Source organism: Cryptomeria japonica, chromosome 10 (assembly GCF_030272615.1).
Source record: "Cryptomeria japonica chromosome 10, Sugi_1.0, whole genome shotgun sequence".
Lineage (NCBI taxonomy): Eukaryota > Viridiplantae > Streptophyta > Pinopsida > Cupressales > Cupressaceae > Cryptomeria > Cryptomeria japonica.
This window is the reverse complement of record NC_081414.1, coordinates 499,881,693-499,899,139: the sequence shown is the minus strand read 5'-3', so window position 1 is coordinate 499,899,139 and position 17,447 is coordinate 499,881,693.

Genomic DNA, 17,447 nt, shown 5'->3' with positions numbered 1-17,447 from the left:
TAATATACACATTTATCTTCTTTTTTTTTTCTATTTAAAAAAAAATACATTATTCACTAAAATCAAAAACTCAACTCTTTTTTTTTAAAATACCATATTGCTAGACATTAAAATAACTTACATTAAATATAATGTTAAATATTATATGCTTCTTTTTTTTTTTTTTAATACAAACAAAAAAAAATACATTAAAAAAAACGGTTTTAAAAACTATGAAGCAAACGTGTCAAAAAAAAACATTTTTTTTTATAATCGCCAAACCCTAGGGCCCTGCGAAACCCACTGTGGGACGCAGGTCCCTGCGAGCCACACTGTGGTCTCGCAGGGTTCCCTGCGGCCACACTGTGGTCTCGCAGGGTTTCCCTGCGGCCACACTGTGGTTTTCGCAGGGACTTCCTGCGGGCTACTGCGGCGCCGCGGGGAAGGGGTCGGGTCGAGCTGCGGCTCCCCCCCCCCCCCCCCCCGAAAACCCTCAAAAAATTTTCTTTTTTTTTTTTTTGTTTTTTCGTATTAAATTTTTTTTTTTTTTTTTGTTTCTTTGCAACTTTCTCAGTTTGAATCAAATTGTTTTTTGAATAAGAACATTGAAAGAAAATCATGCACAGACGTAGCCATTCCTTCATTTTTATTTTTTTTGTGTTCCATTTTCCTTTCCAGAATAATCACAGTAACAAAATGGGGAGGGATTTCCAAATATCAGTTCAAGATTTTCCCCCAAACACAACAAAAATACACAAAAGAAAACTCTTAGGTAGGTAAGATTTCTAACTCATAAGACAGTGACAAAAATCATGATTCAATGATCACCATAATTTCAAACAAGAACTCAGATTTCTTTAGGGAGAATCTAACATACTTCTTTTGTTTTCAAATGGAATGAAAGATAACAAGAGACCTACCTCCATTTGCATTCCTGGCATGAATTTGAAGAAGAGCTCCAGCAACTCCAAGCAAGAAAGAAAAAAAACTCCATTTTCTCCTCCCAAAAGAGAACCCCCAAAAAGTCTACCAAACTAGGTTAAAAAGTGAAACCCTAATTTTACCCTAATTTTTAATTTTGAATTTAGGCATTTTATTTTAAAAATAAAATAGATGAAAATCAAAATGGGAGTCATTCATTTCCTCTTTATTCATTTTTCTTTTAAAATTTAAAAGCTTCCATTCCTTATTCAACTCTAATTTTTTTAAATTTTCTTCATATCACTTTAGCCAACACTTTATACTTTGATTAATTTAATTTTCTAAAAATCGAACTTTTATACTTTATCCACTTTACAAGTAAAATGGAACTAATTTCTTTTAAATAGTAAATTTTACCCTTTTTCCCCCAACAAGCGAAAACGATTAATTTATTTCTATTTCTCAATTGACTTTTAAATTTTTCCTTTCCAAAACGCATAATTTATTAAAATCGTCGTTATTAAAATTAACTATTAAATTAACTCGCTACAACAAAATAAAGCGACATTTTAAAATACATGACTAATCTAGTACAAGAGTCTTATTTATTCTAATTTCCCAACTACATATGCGTAAATGTTACAAATGTGTAAATGAGCACGCTAACCCTAGTTAAATACCTTAAGCTTGCCACGATAATAATTTAAAGCGATCTCTTAAATTAATGATCAATCATATAAAGGAAGCTACCCCCTTAAATTTCTCAATTGCTAATGTGCTCGTCTACTCATAAATTTTGAATTTAATACTTAGGATAACAAACCTCACTTACCTCGCGCAAGGCATGCAAATCGAGGAAGTCCCCCAAATCTCTCGACACGCATCCCAATGAAAAGAAAGCCCCACGAATCCACACACGATGCTCACCTAACCATGGCTAAGGCAAGACGAGAGTTATATGACCACTAAATCCGAATTCTAAAGATGAAGAAGCATACTCAACCTTGCCCTAAGCGGTGTTGTACCTGCCATCTCCTGCACCCATGAATTCATACAAGCATGCATATACATATACATATCCAATGAAGGCGTTAGCTCAAGATTCAACACAAGGGTTAGGAACAATTACATTTACACGAAAATCGATGCAAAAGCACAATAATTAAGTATGCACAGTTATTTATATTATCTAAACTACACATTTCACCATGGTTAACCTACCTTTCAAGAATGCCACATAGGAAGTCAATCATGGTCAAACGGGTTTTACAAGTCTAACTAGGGTATGGGCATTACAAATCCTTCTTCTTTTCATAACAACTCTTGTCCTCAAATTCAAAAGAATTAAGTCTATACCCACTAATGATCGAGAAAGATTAGCAACTATAATCTTTTGGAATTTGAAGTATGATAAGAATGTTGTCTTTCCCTTTCTGAAGTTTAGAAATAAACGCAAACAAGGAAATAAATATTGCCTTTTTCATAATTGTTGTTCTCATTCTCTTGGAAAGTGTAAAGCATTTAAAGAATTTATTTAAGAACAATATGATCATTCTCATATATGTCTTTCAACAAATCTTGCTCTCTTTCTAGGTGAAAAGTGTTGGCAAATGCACACTCCAATGAGAAATTGTAGGTGATTGAAGGTATTGTCATTGATGGCAACCTTACAATCATGTGATACCAATAGGTACTGGCACCGACAGACTCAACACTAGCACACAAATCACCGGGACCGAAAAGATTGATCACCGGCACCATGGCCGACAGGAATTTTGTTTAAATGTATTTTGTATTTAATTGTAAAATCTTTTGTAAGCTGACTTAGCAGATTGTAATATGACTCATATATGTATGAGATCATTGTAGATCATTTAGAAGATATATGATGGAAGGATTAATGCAGACCTAATATGTGAATTGTAAGGCAGATATTGGATAAGGGTTTATGTATGTTGCAGAGATTAAACCTGTACTGAATCTGAAGCAGTACAAGACATTGGATTTGTATAATACATTTTTTTAAGTCGGTGAGACTTCTTTTCTAACTGAGAAGTGAGCTCTAGGCACTTGGCCTTCCTGCATGTGTAGGCTCCTATTGTAAATAGTAATATTCCCTTATTGGCTAGTAAGCAAATATTGTGGGTCGCAATTCCCATCGAGGTTTTTCCCACACTGGGTTTCCTCATTAAAAATATTGTGTTATGGTGTGTCTCTTATGTTGTGGTTAGTGCTCTTATTTCCTGCATTATTTTTGGTTTACCGGTACACAGTTTTGATATGCTTTTCATGTTATAATTCAACTAAATTCTTATACTGATCAGATATTGATTCACCCCCCCCTCTCTCAGTATCTTTGCGAATCCTAGCAATTGGTATTAGAGCTTGGTCCTCTATTTTCAAAAGCCTAATAGCTTAAGGAAGATCTTGACACCAGTAGAGATGGAAAACTTGATAAAGCAATTGGAAACAACTCTTTCAGACTATGATGCAGAAAAAGTGAAGAATATCAAACTTGAAGATGATCTGAAGGCTGCACAAGATATTATTCAAGGACTTCAAGAAAATTTCACTATAGAAAGGAATAAGAGAAGAAAAATTTGTGAAAAGATGCAGAATGATGAAGATGAAAAAGAAACTCTTAATGATCTGGTAAACAAACTGAGACAAGAAAATAGTACAATGAAGAATGAGATGCAAGATATGACTAAGAGATTTTGTAAAGAAACTGAAAATTGGAAGAAGAATGAAGAGCACTTGGTTAGAAGACTAAATGATGCTGGAAATGAAAACACAAGACTTAGTCATGAAAATGATATGTTAAAGACAGATTTGATGCATACACAAAAAGGCAGAAGTGAACTCATGAGACAGAAAGGAATCTTGGAGAGTGAACTGACTGTTGCAAATCAACACAAAGAAAAATTCAAGAAAAGTTCAGAAGAACTTGATGACATGCTGAAGAATCAAAAACCAAATGGTGATGCAAATGGCCTTGGCTTTGAAGTTGGTGAAAGCTCCAGTACTGCAAACAATCATGATCACAACAAACCAGTAAGACAACCTAATGCTTACAAATTTAATGGAAAATGCTTTAACTGTAACAAGTATGGTCATAGAGAAAATTAGTGTAGATCTAGAAATTATTAGAACACTAATGCACCCACCGGTCAATGTTCTAAATGCAACAAAGTTGGTCAAAATTCAGAAAATTGCAGAATGAATGTAAGATGTTATGTTTGTGGATGATTTGGACATCTATCTAATCAATGCAAAACACAAACCGGCATAGGATATGAGAAAGCTATTCAGAAAAATAATGTGACTTGTTATGCTTGTAACAAAATTGGACATATTGCAAAATTTTGTAGAAGTGAGACATCGCCGACAAATAACAAAGGACCCAGTTTGAAAGGTAAAGAAAAAGTTGAAGAGGTAAAGCAAGAATTCTCAAAACAACAGATTAGAATGTTGATGGGAATACTCCTCCACTGGCAGAACAGAGTAACACTCCACTGGCAGGAGACTCTTCATCTAACTAGAAGTAAATCCTTTGGGGGTTTAGCAACAAATTGAAAAACATGCTAATTTACCTCGGTTGATGGTAAGAAGCTGGATTACTTCTTTACCGGCAGATGAGTTAAGTTGTGACTTAACCAGCAAGCATTAAATGTGATAGCTAGAGAAAATAACATTATAAAGTAAGTGTTTTGGCTCCTTTTTCATTCACCGAGCATTCAAATCTTTGAGAGCGTGAAAATTCCCGAGCGAAGGCATCCTTAGCGAAAAAGTGAAGCAGTTCACCCAAGCACTCATCCTTAAGGAAGATTGAGGTATTTATAACCATGGCATCCTCCTTTGTTCTTGAATTTATAGAAAATCCTACTGTGATTGAGGTTATCAAGTGCCCTAGACCTGTATTCAAACTTGTTCCCAAAATAGCGAAGAAAGATGATACCCTAGGTGCATTCTCTCAAATTCCTAAAGGAGTAGTTTATGCAGAGGATCCTAGGATATGCATACATTGTCATATAGAGGAATTAGGAGATGAAGAAATCAAGAATATGTATCAGACTATTTTATGTGATGAATCTGGAAATATCAAACCGGAATATAAGATAGTGGAAACCCTAGGTTTTACTGAAATCCTTAGTGTCCCAAATTTTCCCAAGGATGTTATAAGGATTATGCTAAGCAGAGTTCATGGCGAATTCTTTTGGTTGGATTCCATCCATAAGATCACCAAAGAAGCAGTTAAGGCAATAACAAGGTTAGCTTCCACTGGTAGCAAGCCTGCCAAAACTAAAAAGGTCTCTAATGACACTGTAATGGACCTAACCAGTGCAACATTTGATAAGAGATCACTTAGAGTCAATGATGTAAAGGACATAAATGTTAGATTTGTTAGTATGATCCTTGGCTATAAAGCCACACATGCAAATAGGTTAAACTCAATCTCTAGCTTGTGTATTAAAAGTGCTTATGACTTAGTGAACAGCAATGCTAAGATTGACATCTATGAATGGCTTAAAGATGAATTGATAGACAATTTGAAGAAAATCAAAGGAGACAAGAAAGGAACTTTTAGATTTGGAAATTTGCTTGTATGTTTTATGTTGTACATTACTAAGGAAGTACCTGATATTGGTAGAAAAGACTTTGGCTTTGATATACCGGTAGGAAAGTAACTATTGGATACATTAAACAACATGGGAGAAAACAGAGAGAAAAATATAAATGAACATTTTCAAGCACTGAAGGCTCGAATGAAGACAAGAATTAGGCTGTCTCAGGATATTGTAGATAAATATCAAAAGGAAATATGCTTTGTAATCAAGAAAGATGAAATCTAGATGGAGGCAGTTGTCCCTAGAACTATCTAGGTAACTAAAATGGGATATGAAATAGATGATAACATAATTGAAACTTATGCAAAATCCCTCCTTGAAGCACCAAAGGAGCCATCTGAGAAAGTCTTTGGCAATGCAGAAATAATTGAGAGTGGAATTCAGTCTAAGAAAAGAGTTAAGAAAGTTGAACAAACAGTAAGGAAAGGCACTAGACAAGATAAAGCAATTAAGAAAGATGTATTGAAGCAAACTGGTATCAAGGAAAGTGAGTTGGAAGGACTTCAACCGGAAGCTCATCTTTCACCGATTGCAACTTCTTATGAAAGTGATATACCGGTGGTATTCAAAAGGGTAGAAAGGAAAATAAAACCCTCACCGGCACCCTCACCTACACCCAAGAGAACAAGACAAAAGAAATAGGTAGTTAGGCCTCCAATTAAGAAGTTAACTCCAAAGAAAAAGAAGGTAAAACAAGTCATTTCTCCACTGGATAAACTTTTAAGTGAAATAAAAGAGGATGGAAAGTTGAAAAACATTAGCAAATTGTATAACACACTTTCCACTGATGATAAAGAAAGCGTAGAAAATAGTGTAATTTTACACTTGGACATATACAAGAAATTTTTTATGGAAATTGTAGATGAAATACGCACTGATCTATACAGAAGACTAGAAGCTAGAAGGGTAGCTATTGTTGAGTTAGATAAAAAGATAAAAATAGAAAAATTGCTCGCAATTCACCCAATGAACTCCACTAAAGAAATAGATCAATTAATTAGTGAAGCCAACCGAACAGTATTTTCAACCGGTCACCGACATGTAGCACTGATGGTAGGAAGAATGAATGAAATTTTTGAAGAGACTATGGATCAATGGGACATATTCTTTGTTGAAAGGAGAAACAGGAAGAACTTAAAAGACCTAAGACTATCAAAGTCTATCAAAAGGATAGGGATAAGGGGAAAGGTAAGGAAGGTAGACCTCTGAACCTAAAAATAACTGATAACTTACCCCCACCTCTTTCTGATACTCCACCAATAGAAACCATTGACAATCAACCGGCTACAGAGAGTATGGAGACTCCTCAAGATGATACAAATTCTGAGTCTGAAATTTTGTACACTATGAATATAGACACCCAAGAGGTAAACATTATGGTGGACAAAGAGACCACTGAGGATAAGAAGATAGATGTAGCTACTAAGTCACCGACTGCATATGTTGAGATTGGAGTTAGTAATGGTATAAATATAAGCACAAAAAAACCTACTCAGATAGAGAAACTGGTAGAGGACACCACTGTGAAACCATCAGAAGCACTGGTAGATAAAACTAAGAAACAATCAGAGAAACTGGCAATGGATAGTGCAGAGGTGAATACAGAGAAACCGACAGTGCATACCGAGACTTCATAAAAAAAACCGACAGTAGGGAGCACAGAGAAATCCTCTGAGGCACAAGTTGAGATACAGGAACAAAAACAGGCTGAGGTACAAGTTCAAACCAAGATAGTGCCACCAGCAATAGCTGAAAAGCCTAAACCTTTGCTAGTATAAATGCAAACACAAACTGATCTACTAGAGGTCGAAACAAGCAAAGTTATTCTACAACCGACAACATGGAAATTGTGAAAATAGTTGGGCAGACATCTGGTACTTCAATGACAGAGTTCAGACCAACGAACATGACAGAGATATTATTGGATTATATTAAGAAAATCATTGAGTGTAATGCACAAGCCTATAAGGCTATTGATGACACAATTCCTATTCTTAAATTGATAGCACCCAAGTGCATTTTAGGAATTAAAGATTCCTTAGGTCAACTAGACACATTGTCTAAATACACCACCGGTAACATTTTGATAGTAGATCAGATAAATGAGGACACATTCAAAGAGAGAATGAATAAGGAGAAAGAAAAATTCTTTGAGGAAATAGTGAAGAAAAATAAGGAACAAATGGAAACCTTATTACCGGCACTAGAAGAAACAATTTTGGATTTCAAGAAACTATATAGAGATACCTGTAAAACTAACATTTTGATAGAAGACATAGATTCAGAGATCAGCAAAGCTCAAGAAGAAATTAACAATATTGCTAACAATTTAATAGGAACATCAAATTCATTTTTGGAAATTGAAAAGAACATTGCAAATCTTGAAGAGAAAATTGAGAAGTTAGAAAAAGATAAAGAAAAGATAAAGGTTAAGGCAAAGAACTTAAAATGCAAACTAAGCCCTAAACTAGATTACCTCATTTCTTTGAGAAAAGAAATTTTTGAGGCTCTAGTTCCCAGACTTAAGACACCGGAAGAGAAAATGCACATACTCACCGGTACAGTTCAGAGAACAGAAGCGGCATTAAAGGATAGTAAAAGGTTCAGCAACAGTCAAAATTTTATATTGGCAAATCAGATTGTAACCCACCAGTTACAAAGATCTAGGCAGGAACCACACTCCACTAACAGTGAATGACAACCTTTGTCATTGAAGTCAAAGGGGGAGTAGTGGAAATGAGTAAAATGATCAGAACAAAGACATCATCAACTCAGGGGGAGCATACATTTTTGACAACACAGTTTTGGTAAGATATTTTGGCAGATTCTTTTTGGACAACATTATTGGACACTTTTTGGATTTTTCTCATGAGTGTTGAAATCAATGCCACAGGGGGAGATTGTTGGCAAATGCACACTCCAATGAGAAATTGTAGGTGATTGAAGGTATTGTCATTGATGGAAACCTTATAATCATGTGATACCAGCAGGCACCGACACCAGCAAACTCAACACCGGCACACAGATCACCAGCACCATGGCCGACAAAAATTTTGTTTAAATGTATTTTGTATTTAATTATAAAATCTTTTGTAAGCTAACTTGGTGGATTGTAATATGACTCATATATGTATGAGATCATTGTAGATCATTTAGAAGATATATGATGGAAGGAATAATGCAGACCTAATATGTGAATTGTAACGAAGATATTGGATAAGGGTTTATGTATGTTGCAGAGCTTAAACCAGTACTGAATATAGCATAGTAGATGTTGATCTGAAGCAGTACAAGACATTGGATTTGTATAATCCATTTTTGTAAGTCAGTGAGACTTCTTTTGTAACTAAGCAGTGAGCTCTAGGCACTTGGCCTTCCTGCATTGTGCAGGCCCCTATTGTAAATAGTAATATTCCCTTATTGGCCAGTAAGCGAATATTGTGGGTCACAAATCCCACCAAGGTTTTTCCCACACTGGGCTTCCTCGTTAAAAATACTATGTTGTGGTGTGTCTCTTATGTTGTGGTTATTGCTCTTATTTACTGCATTATTTTTGGTTTATCGGTACATAGTTTTGATATGCTTTTCATGTTATAGTTCAACTAAATTCTTATACCGGTCAGATACTGATTCACCCCCCCCCTCTCAGTATCTTTGGGAATCCTAACAAAAGGGTAGTTCCTTAGCACTCTTTTCACCCTCATGTTTCTACTCACCCTATGACATAAGTGGTTAACTTAATTAGGGGCTCTTTTTCATTAGGGGTGGTGTTGTTTTAAATTCAATTATCTTGGGGTAGCAACATGCTTCTCTCCATTCTCTCATCTTGCCACCATTTCCCTTTATGGATTGCATTATTTATAACCTGATGTGCTTTCTTGCATGGAATTATCCTTCATGTGAGCACAGGCTTGTTTCTTGGCTTGGACCTATTCCTTGTTTGATATGGTACACCTTTTATGAATAATCTCTCCTTAAAGAGGATTTGTGATCCCTCTTCTATCCTGATCTTTCTCTTTGAAGACATTACCTCTTCTTGTGTGCTGCATTATTCATAATGTGATCACCTTTCTTGCATAGGATTGTTCTCCATGCAAATACACGTGTGTCCCTTGTGAGGACCTATCCCTTGTTTGAAATGGTATGTCTCTCATGAATAAAGTCTTTTTAGAAGATGTGTAATTATTCTTCTTGTCGTCTTGCTTGGGGGCCAAGGATAGTTTTTTCTCTCTCTTTCCATCTAATCTACCACTATTCCCTTTAGGGTTTACATTTTTCACGTATGGATATCCTTTCTTGCAAATGGTATGTCTCTTATGATTAATCCCTCCTTAGGGGAATAGGTTTGATCGATCGATCTCTCTCTCTCTCTCTCTCTCTCTCTCTCTCTCTCTCTCTCTCTCTCTCTCTCTTTTAATATTGCCACTTCTTTTGAGGTGCATTATATATATATTAATGTCTTTTCTTGCATTGAATATTCATTCATGTGAGATTATTGTGCATTTGCTTATCCCTAATCTCTCCTTAGAAGATTGTGTAATTCTTCTTGTTGTCCTTACACTTGGGGGGAAATGATTGATTTTTCCTCCTCTCTTCTTTGTAAGGATCTACTTTACCTTTGTTGAGTGATGTTTGTTCATGATTTGATATCAATCCTGGTGTGAAGTTATTGTTTTCTCAAGGATTCTCTCGTATACAAGAGGTGTAAGTCCTTGGCTACAACCTCTTCTTCACTTGGTAATGTGTATCTATCATAAACTTACCCCCCACATTGGGTCAAACTTATGTCATCCTTCATCAAGAATATCTTTCACCTAGCAATAGGAGGAAGGCGTGAATTCTTGTTCTCCTTCCCTTCTTTTGGTAGAAGATTTTATGTTTGTTCAAGATAATTCTCTTGGAGGAAGATGTATTTTGAGAAAAGATCTCTTCTCCTCCCAGGATCCCCTTTACACTTATGGCAAGATATCTCTTTTTGAACTATCTTATCCTTGCTTGAAGAGTATTCCCTCTCTTGCTTGGATTTATGACATTGTTGCCTAAAGGATATCTCCTTAGTGTTGAAGGTAAGGTATCCTTATTTCTTTAGCTTCCTTAAGACATCAACACAACATAAAACTATGTTGACATCTTAAGGTGGGGGCACCCATATCGCTCCCTTGTACCATATTGTACTATGCTCTTGCATATCATTTTTTGCATGTCTTAAATGGGGTGTTCATTCTAAGAACCAAAGTAAAAACTCTTAGTGTGAGATGCTTCACACTTGAAACCAGATGCAGCATTTGATATATATCTTAGATAGGGTTAACACATCACCAAAAATGGCAAAATCTTAATTGGGATGGCCTTGAAACCAAGCATGTATCTTTGCCACTTGGCATTTATACATTTGCACACATGCAATCACCCCTTGGCATTCACATCTACATTACATGTCTTAAACAGGTTGAATCACACTCAAAAATAGAGCAAAGACTCTTACATGGGGTGTTATATACTTGAAACTAGACATCACTTGCACACATGCACGAGGATGGGTAAAACTAGCTAAAAATAGCTAGATTGTTCTTACTCTCCTCCCCACATGGATCACCTAGATATAAACATCTAGGGGCGATTATTCCATGTCCTTTCCCACCATGGATCACCTAAATAAAAACATATAGGAGTGAATATTACATGCCCTCTCTCCCATCATTCTTCTCATGGATCACCTAGATAAACACATCTAGAGTGTATTCATGCTCTTTATCCTTCCTCTCATGAACTCATAGCATTGTTATTGATAGTTCATGGATGATGCTTTCTTTTCTCTTTTATGTGATCACTTATGTGCATGAGATGGCATTTTTCAAGAATGATATTAGTTGTTGAGACATTTTGATATTGAGGTCTCTTCGGCTAGTTGACTTGAGGTCTTGTTTTGGTCTCTAGCTTTTGTGTCTTGTGTGCCTTTGTGTCTTGGCCTTTGTTGTCTTGTTGTCTTTGTTTGTCTTTTGATATTGTTTTGTGTGTCCTTGTATATGTTTGAAGTGATTTGAGATCCCAAGATGGGGGCTTAGTTCCTCAAAAATAGTGATTTTTTATACTTCTTATGATTTTGCTATGCATTCCTCATCTCTCTTCTTCTACTTTACCACGTGTATTTGCATAATCTTATACTCCCGCTAAAATGGGGGCTAAATGTACCATCCTAAAATTACACCCTTGCAATTTTGACTATATTTTGGGCCCTCACCTTATCGGTCTCATCCCCATGCTTGATCAAGACCCATTTACGCCTCTTCTATGCAACCAAACCTCATATTTGCATCTTGCAACTTGCATAGCCCTTTGATCCTACCCCAAATTGGGTTAGGACCAAGGCGCCTAGTCCTCCCTAATTGGGACCTATCTTGGCCCCTAGGCCCTATCTCAATTTTGAGGGGGAAATGAATCCCCTATGTCGGCCTCTGTCAGAAAATTAAATATTTGATGATAGGAAAGTATATAAGGAGGTCTTCCCTTTCATTTGGCATAACATGTGATATACATTCATGAAGGCAAAATTGGATCTCAAGCGTTCAAGTGTTTAAGTGTTCAAGCATTCATCATCAAGCATTCTTCAAGGCTACATATTCTTCATTTATCCAATCAGAGCATCATTACATCATTCATTTGCAAGCATGTGTGTGTTAGGGTTTTGTCATGCTCATGTCATTTCATACAACATATGTGATTGCATCCAAGAAGCAAAGCATCATCATCATCTCTTGCATATGTGAAGGTATACCTTTCCATCATTTATTTCAAGTATTTGTAGTATTTCATTCAAGATTGATTCCAAACCAGGGTTTGACTTAGGCAAACCCCTATTCCCAACCCCTTTCTTCTTCCTTCTATGTGAAGGAGACAATGTGCAATTGTACTTCTGGAATTAAGTTTTATTCAAAAAGATGGAAAAACCCTTTTCGACGTGCGAAAAGTTCGAAGAACCAATAGGAGGGCGCCCCTATCCGAACACACGGTCCCTGCAACTTTTACCCGATTTCGCTGAGCAGCTTCTGTTAGTCCCAACCGATGTTGAGAGGGGAGGGGTGAATCAACACTATATTGATTATTACATATTTAACCTTAATCAAAACTTCTTATTCAAACTTAACACCTATCAGTATAAGTAGTATTGATAAGAAACATGCACACAAAAGTGTAAGACACAAGATTGCCAAGATTTATCACATGGAAACCCAAATGGGAGAAAACCATGGTGTGAGTAGAAACTCACAAAATCTGCACTCTTTTGGAGTATGCCCGGTGAGGAGCCATCCCTATTAGGAGATTACAAAGAAATTGTTAGGTGCCACTCGGTTAAGGGATTTTCTTTAAGGCCCGTTAGAACCTTTAACCTGTTAGAGGTTGCCTTGTTAAAGGACTTAGGATCATCATTTAATATTTCACCCGGTTAAGGGATTTTACAAAGGGACCTGTTAAAGTCCACCCGGTTAAGGGATTTTACAATGGGACCTGTTAAAGTCCACCCGGTTAAGGGATTTTAATGTTGTAGTTATTAGAAAACAACCGAGAGAATGATCTGTTGTAATAGCTACTCTTAGCTTAATCAGATCCAAATGAAGCTCTTCGGTTTGACCACCGGTTACACTTGCTCTCCACTCTACCGGTGCTCTGCATCACACTTGCTCTACACTCTTCTGGTGCTCTGTATTCTTTCTCTTCTCTTAACACTATATGAGCTCTGCACACACTCTTCACCACTCTACTATTCACTTAGCAGTTTTTCCCTCTTCTCATCTTGTTGGATCGCCTCTCCTCACAATTGCACTTTGCAATTTTTATGATCAAACTTTTTTGGTTTTTGCCAAAAACCTTTATACAAAACTCAGTAGATTTGAAATTCAAAACTTTCCAAATCTTCCCGCACTCTCTCTGTGTGCTCTCCATCAATCTTGCTGATGACTCATCCTTAACTGCCTCTACAACTCATAATTTCACCAACCTCTAGGTCGTGTTTTGTCTTTTTAATGCAAACCAGAAAATCTGCACAAATCTCACCTTAACTAATTGTTAACTGCAGTAAAATTCACTATATGTTTGTTTAATGATATCTTGTCATGACTAAATCACCTTTGGTCATCTCATCCAGCTTATCTGTCACTGCTCCGAGATTTTTGGAGGATATCATCCTTCAACCTGTATTACCGGTTCACTAGTGTAACTCTTCAACTTTTACCACCAGTCACTGATCATCACTTAGATTGATCACCTATCTATTAAGAGTGTTCTGATCATGCATAAGACTACTAAACTGCAATTTGAGTCACCTCTTGTGACCACATCATCATTTCATCTGTCAGTTTGAAGAAACTGATCTCAATACCTATCAGGTGCTTGACTGACCAGTCAGCTACTCTGTTTTCTCTTCAACCTATTAGCCTTCTAACAACACACTACTTAAGTGTGTCAATGATGCATATTTGGGAAGCACCAAATCCTGCATATTATTTGCAGCCATGAGTAAACCATTGAGTTTTACTACATCTTCTTGCATATGACCTTGGCCTTATTCATTGGTAAGTGTTGGTCATCAATGACAATATGAACTTATGAACCGGTTGTGCTAACACCATTAGTTATGCCAACAATCACCCCGTTTGGCATTGATGGCAACACTGCAAACTTATCTTTTAGCAACCAGTGTTAGGCCCAATATGGAAAGCTAATGTACTGAGAGGGGAGGGGTGAATCAGTACTTAAAAACATTTCTTCAACAATATCTTTACTGTTATGCATAAACCGAATAGTGCAATAACATAATATAAAACTAAAATAAATAGATAACAATCATACATGATACACTCCATAACACATATATTTTGATTACACAGAAACTCTTGGTTAGAGAGAAAACCTGTGGTGGAGATGGCACCCACAACTTCACTACTGCAATAATAAAGAGTGCTCGGTTAGAGCTACATGTTTAGCTATTTCTGATAGCATACCCTGTTAGGAGTAACAAGATCTGTTAGATCTACCTTGCTAAAGGATTTTACAACACTTCATCTAAATGCTACACCTGGTTAGAGGCTTTACAATTTATAGACTTGATTAGAGTCTTTTACCCTATTAAAGGTTTCTCTTACAACTTCAAAATATTACAATAAAATCATTACAAATGTCTACAACTTTACATCTGGAATGTTATAGCAGATTCTATGTGCTCAGAATAGATTACCTTGCTTATAGCATACCTCGGTAACCCATATAATAACTCGGTAAACCCTTCTGTTTACTCTGTTCTTCGACTATTCTCTGAAAACCTTCTCGGTGACCTCTGTGTCTCTGTAACAGTCTTCTTACACTCATGCACACACCTTTAACTCATGCTATATAAATATATCTCTTATGATGGTTATCTAATTCATTGCTTCGATCTTACAAACACGATTTATTGAATGAATAACCATGCAAAATATTTCATTGGTTAGATAACCTCAAAATCATACACAATCTTTAAGTGCAATTTCCAATGTGGTAACGGTTAGATGTGCCTCGATCTTGTAACATGTTTTCATATGCATGTCAAGGTTCAATGAATCTAGTAACATGTTTCACTCGGTGTAAATCAACTTGGTGTGTCATCTTTGCTGCTCAGTAGACATGTAAAGATACTCGGTAGATAGCTCAGTGTATACTACGTTCTGTGACTGCTTTCTTCTGTAACCGACTAGACTGTACATACCGACTGAATATTTCGGTAATAGATAACCGACTAGAGTATATAGTATAACTTTGACATAAATTTAATGGCAATCTGATAAGTAGTAACAATCTCCCCTTTTAACATTAGTTGAGATGTTTGACAAAAACTACTTTCAAAGTTATAACTCAATAGTCTATATACTTACAAAATTTGACTATACTGACAGTATATACAATAGTCAATAATAATATATCAGATATACTCCCCTTATCAATATACTATACATAACTCTGATTTTGCATGCTTGGTGATCTGCTCTTGTGCTTTGCTTACTATTCTGTATACTGCTCTTGGATACTTTGCTTATTCTGCTCGGTATACTCCCCCTGTATACTATACTCTAAAAACTATATCATTCTCCCAAAAATGTATTAATATTGTATCACTCCCCTAGTACTATAACATATTACTCCCCAAATATAGTATCACTCCCCCTTTTTGACAAACATCAAAAACTTAATTTCCATTCGGGGGCGGTAACTGGTCAAAATGGATTTGTACTTGGTTCGGGTGTCAGTGAGAGCAACAAAGAGTGCATCCTTTACACTATCCATTAAAGAATTTTATGCTTGAATATCAACCAATAGTGATATTAAGCCATCTAGAGTGCTTCCCTCTTGAGTAGTAGATAAGTATGTGGCTCGGTTGATCTATTCTTGGACTGATGAAAGATGAGGAAGGAATAATGTCTGAAGTGTCATTATGTCCATCCTGATCTTGTGTTCTTCATTTCTTAAGTCCAATTGTTGAGCCATGAGCTGTTGAAGCTTTGTATAAAAATTTTGAACTAAATTTGGCTCGGTGGTCAACTTATTTGAGAGATCGGTGATCTCTTTCTTAATTGCCTCTGTTTTATTCTTAATGTCTTTAATGAATAAAGAAAATGTGCAGAGTTTCTGAAATAAATAATGAATGTAATTGAGTTGAGGAGTCAACTCAGCAATAAATTTGACAAGTTTAACTTTGCCAATAGCTATAGCTTTTTGTACCTCTTCTATCATTTTGGCAGTGAGCTCTTTGTCTTTCAGCTTGCTCAAATACTCCGATGCATCTACTCCAGATGTCTCTATCTTTGTTAGGAGTTCATCTAGTTGAATGTGGATGGCTACATCTGTTGATACTGTAGCTTCAGGTAGCATATCTATTAAAAGTTCTTTTACCTTCTGAAGTACTTTATTTTTCTTTTGAATGGCCATTTGCTTCTCTTGTTCGGCCTTTGCTTTGCACAGTTCACTGAAATCAAGGAGTGCTTGTCCCTTTAATTTTGCTATGTCTACATTGGGAAACACTATGGGTTTTGACAAATCAACTTTAAAACTATGCTTCTTCACTTTCTTTTCTTTACCTTTCAGCGATGGAACTAAGACAATTGCTTGTAAGGCTTGATTACCCTCGGTAGGTTTCTCGGTAGAGGCAACACTTTGATCGGTTCCTTTAGCCTCTGTAGACTCCTTCAGTGTCTTAGTACTTGGTGTCTCAGTTGTAACATTCTCAGTGCCAGAAGGTGCTTGAGATGTCTATTCTTGAGTAGTACCTTCTCCTATTGCAGACTTGTGACCTTCAGTGCCTTGATCTGTATCCTAAGGAGTTTTGGTTGAGATGGGTTGCTTGACTGGTGGATAAGGCTAAACTTGTTTCAAAATGGATTCACTAGATACAAGTTTTTCATATGCAGTGCCTTCTATCATTTCCTATTCCAATGCCTCTGTATCCATGACATCTTCATCTATTTGAATGGTGTCAGCAGGGTCTTGTTCTATAGCATCACGACCTTGCTTGGTGACATCAGGATCGTGCTCGGTGACATCAACAATTTCAACTGTAGCTTGCTCACTAGTATCCTTGATTTTGAAGATTTCCTACCACTTTGCTTTTGTCTCATTTTCTACTTCAATATATAGCCCATTCATCAGTTTTAAGGCTCTTTGTTTGACAAGAAACTTTGAATTGTAGGTTGTCAAATGTTCCTTTATTTCAGCTACTGACATATCAGGAAAGAGATGGACTAGAATTCTTTCTCTGATTTATTTCTATGAGTCCATTGCATACTTCCACCTATTATCAATATGCAGATGCAATTCATTTGGAAGTGACTTAGCTAGTTCCAATGGAGCTAACCGGAACTTTAGAAGTGTGCAGATGATAGCTTCTTCAATTTG